Source organism: Melozone crissalis, unplaced genomic scaffold (genome assembly GCF_028551555.1).
Source record: "Melozone crissalis strain CALT ecotype California unplaced genomic scaffold, PUWL_Pcris_2 ptg000120l_1, whole genome shotgun sequence".
Lineage (NCBI taxonomy): Eukaryota > Metazoa > Chordata > Aves > Passeriformes > Passerellidae > Melozone > Melozone crissalis.
Genome location: NW_026535896.1, coordinates 5,362,521 through 5,368,027, shown reverse-complemented (window position 1 = coordinate 5,368,027; position 5,507 = coordinate 5,362,521).

The following is a 5,507-nucleotide window of genomic DNA, read 5'->3' as shown; positions in this document are numbered from 1 at the left end:
CGGCTGCAAGGACTCTCACCCAACTTCCTCGACCGTGGTGAATTTATAATCCAAGAAAGCGAACGTTCAGAGTGCTGCCCGCATTCTCCACCATTTGTCGGAGGAAGGAGACCCAGACACCAATTGGTTCATCCAAGTCCAATTTATTGATCGAATACGGCGGGTTAAATACAGTTCTTAATAAGCTTCATACATATTGCAAAAGTTGAGCTCAGGATTGGTTAGTTACATATCAGCAACTACACCTACTTCTACATTCTTGTGCTTATTCTTCTGTTACATTCTGCAGATATTCAGGACTAATCTCACCTCCCTTTCCTCATGTTGCAGCAAGGTCATCCGGCATTCTTGCCTGTCAGCAGTCACTGAATCAGAGACTGCTGACCTCCCTTTCGAGCTTAACCAGCGGCATTATGTCAGTATGGCCTTTCTCAGCTAACCAACTCTTAATAAAATCCTCCACAACTGGGGCTAAATCCACTGCTAATTATGCCAACATCTTTGAATGCAAGGTTTAATACACTTTGTGTCTTCATTAGGAATCTTAAAAGGGCATGTTCAGTGATTGGGAATGTCAAAGGCCCTTTAAAGAGCATTTGAATAAAGTAGATCTCCAGCAATAGGGCATTTAGTTTAGCAGTTCTTTTTATCTCTTTTTCAAATAAAGGAATTAACCATAAATTAGGACTACTTTTAAAAAAGCAGATGTTCTCGCTGAGATTTAGTAGGAACAGACAGCTGTTCCTCACGTTCAGTAGTCACCGATGTCTTTACCTGCATTTAAATTCAAATGAATTCCCATTTTAAAATGGGTACCATAACCCTTTCCTGCTTAGCAGAATTGGTTTTGGGTACTTGCAGGAACTCTTTCAATGTTGATGACTGCTGGTGGATTAACAGCATAGAGAAAATGAAGTCTCTTCCACCACAGAATATTAAATGCCTACTAGATAACATTTTGTCTGATCAGAAAATAAGAATGGTCTCCAGAGCATTTCAGGTTTTCATCTCTTAGCCAAATCTGCCTGTTGCAAGGATCCCGTTGGTAGTAACTTTTTGTCTGTGTTTCATATAGTTCAGTTCAGAAAATGGTCAGAGACATTTCAGAGACAATATGAGAAAACATTAGTGTTTTGGTTACATTTCAGTCCCCTGTGTAGCATTTTTCTTTCTCTATGCCCCTATTTCAGTGGACATTATAAGAAAAAATGCCATTAACATTGAGAGGGGAAGTGGCATTAAAATGTGGAGATGCTTAAATGCCACAGCAATGGGGTCTGAGTAATTATCTAAGACACCCTGAGGTTTGAAACAGGTCTTTGCTGGAAGCCCCAAAAGCATTCTGCCAAAGACACCAGCTGGTCACTGATGTTTCTCATCCAGCTGTCAGGCAGCAGCCATCTCTGGTGGGCTGGAGTTTTGAGGTGAGTTCTAATCCTGCCCTTTGCTGTGTGCCACTGAGAACAGGGAAGAGCCAGATTAGACATTTGGCACTTGACATCAAAGTTACAAAAATGGAATCATCCCTATTATTAGAAATCTCTCCATTTCCTCTCTATGATGCATTTCCAAATCTTCAGTGTGGGTTTAGACAATTTCTTAATGGAAATCAAAGGCAATTGGACATTTCATTCATTGTTCATGCAGAGATTGTGAAATAATTTAGTAAAGGTAGGAAGTCTGCCACAGGGCCAAGGCTCTGGTTGGAGCAATTAGTGCTGAGGGGTTGGTGGTTCTGTTTCCAGGATGATCAGCTGCTTTGCCCGTTTCTGGACCAAGGGGCTCTGGGTGCTGTTTTGCTGATCTTGGCCAGAGAGGCTGGCAAGAAGCAAAAGCAGAGGCAGATCCTTGTTTGCAGTGAGGCTGGTAGGTAGGAGCTGTGTCTCTGTCCCGGCAGTGCTTGTGCAGGGGGTTCATGCCAGGAGCCCTGAAGTCGTCCAGCGCGACGCCCTGCCCATGCTCTGGTCCTGCCTGGAGAACAAGGCGCTTCCTGTGCGGAGCGCCAACGTCCGCACCGTGGCCACCAAGCTCGCCTCTGCCCTCTGCAAGGTGATGGGCACCCAGCTGAAGAAATGTGCTGCCAGCAAGCCTCCACATGTGCGGGAAAACCTCTCCAAAATGCTGGGCTGGTGAAGGCAAGATGTTCTCCAGAAGGCTGAGGAAGTGCTGAGTTGGACACCTCTGGATTTGCCTTTTGTGCTGTGCCAAAAATGACAAAATCCTAAGGAAGGGTGTGCATCTGCCCCTGCTCTCTCCATTGCCCTTCCTAGTCATGGCATGGGGGGCCTGGAGCAACTCCAGATGGAGGACAAGGTGAAGGCAATCATGGCTCAGCCTCACACAGAGGTGAGGGGGGAGCTGGGCCAATCTCTGCTGGGAGGAAGGGTCTTGTGGCAGCCCAGAGAGGCTGTGCACATTGCCAGGGAACAGCTGTGCCCTGCATGTGCCCCTGCAAGGAGCTGTGCTGCTGCCAGTGCCCCTGGAGCTGTAGGGCTGCTGAGCTGTGGGGCAGCAGAGGAGCAGGAGGGTGCATGTGCAGCTGAGCCATTCCTGGGGAGCACAGGGCTCTGGGCTCCCTGCTGTCCCAGGGCAGCCCAGAGGCCAGGCTGTGCCTGTGCTAGCTCTGGGCAAGTGGCTCAGGGTTTGCCCTGGCCTGCCTCAGTGTCTGCCAGCAGGAGCATGTTTCCCTGTGCAGCTGTTTAGACATTTCCAGGAAATGTGTCCCAGGAAATATGGAGCTTCAGATGCTTTAGGTTTTCATGGCGGCCTCTGTTAAACTTTGGGTCTCCATTTTGCAGACCTGACTGGTTACAGTGTTACCCAGAAGTTTTCTCGGACACTTCCAATGTTCCCTCACCCACAAAGTCCTCGCCTCCCGTCCAGAAGAGCTCTCTTTCCTCCAAGCTCAGGAAGAAGCTGCCGCCTGTATGGAGAGTGTTTGAAGAATAGGATTGATGCATTAGGCTTCATAGTTACAGATGTACATTATGTTCTGATCTTTAGATGTAGTTTTGAATTAATGTGTTTTGATTCTGTCTTTAAGTTTTGACGACATATTTTTAGTTCTATATATTTTATTTTGATGATGAAAAAAAAGTAAATAAATAAACAAAATTGAAAAAACCAAAAGGAGAATGTGAGACCAGGACCTGCTAGCCTAGAGATTATGGGAGTGCAGCTCACTCAATGTGCCAGTGCCTCAACACATCCTTTCCCCATTGGGCCTCTCCTCTTCCTCTTTGGCCATGTTTTCTTTGTGTCATTTCTGCTGCTATTTTAAACTTGTCATTGTAAGAGGGCCACACATTTCAGGGACAATGGATCCAGAAGATCCTGTCTAGTCAAAGGTTTTCTACCTAGGTGTGTTCTGTGCTCACCAAAGGCCTGAGCAAAGAAACCAAGAGAAGTGTGCCCAAATCCCAAAGCTTTGCTCCTTTGCAATCTCCCACAGATCTGGCTCACAGGTGTCTTCAATCACAATTCCATAGGTAAGAAGAGGTCATGTATTTCCCTGGGAAAAGATGCACTGCTTTGGCAAAGTCACCTTTATGTATATTTACCGGGGACAGCACTCCAGCTGTGTTGTTTGCACCTTGTTTGCAGAAGGATGAGTGCACTGGGAGGCCAATAACAAGTGACAAGGGTTCCTCCAATCTGTACTGCAGCCTGGCTGCCATTCAGCCCAGAGCTAGGGCATCATTTGCTCCCATGGACCAGTGCTTGCCAGTGGAATGAATTCCTGCACAGCTGGAAGAAGCAATTCTGGATTCAGCTCCAGCTCTTGGTGGGCTGCATGATCATTGACAATGCTGCCCATCCAGAAATTATTCTGCAGTTTCCTTTCATAGTCATTTGAAGCTTTGAAACTTCACATTTCAATTTGCTTTGCCTTAGGGAAAAACACTTCTGGGCCCAGTGCAAACTGTAACCTTTTGGCAGCAAAGTCCTCATGGTTGCCAGCTTCTGATGTTACACAATGTCACCTGGCTGCAGGTGTTTGCTTAGCTCTGGGTCTACACTGGCCTAGTAAAGCCCGTGCAGGGTAGCACGTTGCAGGGAAAACTGGTCCATGAGCTTATGGGGTTGCCATCAGCAGCAGAGTCAATGTGCCCTATGGGGATTTCTCTGGAGACAAAATTAGGGACCTACTCCATGCCACAATATTCTCTTAGATCTTTCTAAAATATCCTAGAAAAGGCTGTGAAACTTCACACCTCCTTGCACACCCACTGTTTGAATAGGGGCACTTTTGTCCCTCCTCAGAGTCATTGCTCTTGCACATCAGAAACATGAACATCCACAAACAGGAATGATGCATGGTCCTGCTGCTGCTGCTGCTTCAGAGCACTGGGCAGTGCAGACCTGGGTGTTACCAATATGAGCACTTAATTAGCATTTCATGCTCCTTCAAGCTGTCCAGATCCCAGGGCTTTTTGTTTCAAAGCAGCCAATGCACCATCTCTAGGGAAGAACAGGAAATGGGAAACAGCCACTGCCAGCCTTGCAGGGGTGTGGGGGAAAACCTGAGGTGTCTGCATCAAGAGATGAATGGGAAGAGTGTAATTGCCAAAGCAAACGCTTTGTCAGGATAGCAGGAGCAGTTGTTTACTGCATGCTTGCATGAAGATCATTTGGAATCTCCTTTTTGTATCTCATGCAGAAAAGGAGCTCTTAATAATAGCATGCCACTTAAACCAGATTGGGATGTAGCTCTGTAGTGGTTCACAATGAAGCAGATTGCCTGCTTTGTCACTGCCACCCCTGGTGAGCCTGAGAGGGACTGTAGTGTATCCCATGCCTGTTTTGCCTCCAAGCAAAGCTGGGTTTTCCTTATTAGTGTGGAATAAATATAGGAGTAATAAAATGGAATATTAAACTGGCCACTTTGGAGGATATGCTCATGCTTTCGCATGTCAGTCCTGTACCTCATGCTCCCAAGGTTTGTTATTCATCATAAAGTATTATAACAAAAAAACCTCAGCTCTCATGTTACATCTGAATAAAATTGCACAAGATCATCAAGAATTCTGCTGTCAGGAACAAGACAAAAGCCTTCCAACACTCACCTGCAGCTGTCCTGGATTTCTGCAGCCCTTTGTGAAAAGCAGCTGCAGACAGAGTTTTTGGAGTTGGTTTGGGCCTTTATGAAAGATCTGTGGAGCAGCGTGCAGGGCTCTCCTGGCAGGAAACTGTTTGTCCAAGCCCGGGGACACAGTGCCGGCAGGAGCGGAGTGGCCCCGCTCCCAACCCGAGAGTCTGTGAGCTGAGCCATGCCAGGGAGAAAAGGCAGCGAGGGGCTCCAACCCAGCTGCTTCACTGCCCTGCCCGCTCCATGGAGCTCTGCCATGGGAGAAAGCCGACGCCAGACGAGCCCCCGAGCTTCCATCAGCTGCTGGAGCTGCTCCGTGACAGCTCCTGTTCTTCAGAGAGAGAACCTGGTGCCTTCTTGTATCACGTGTCATGGGGGAATTCTGTTTGTTAATAAACTGTTGGGGTTTTCCACTTTC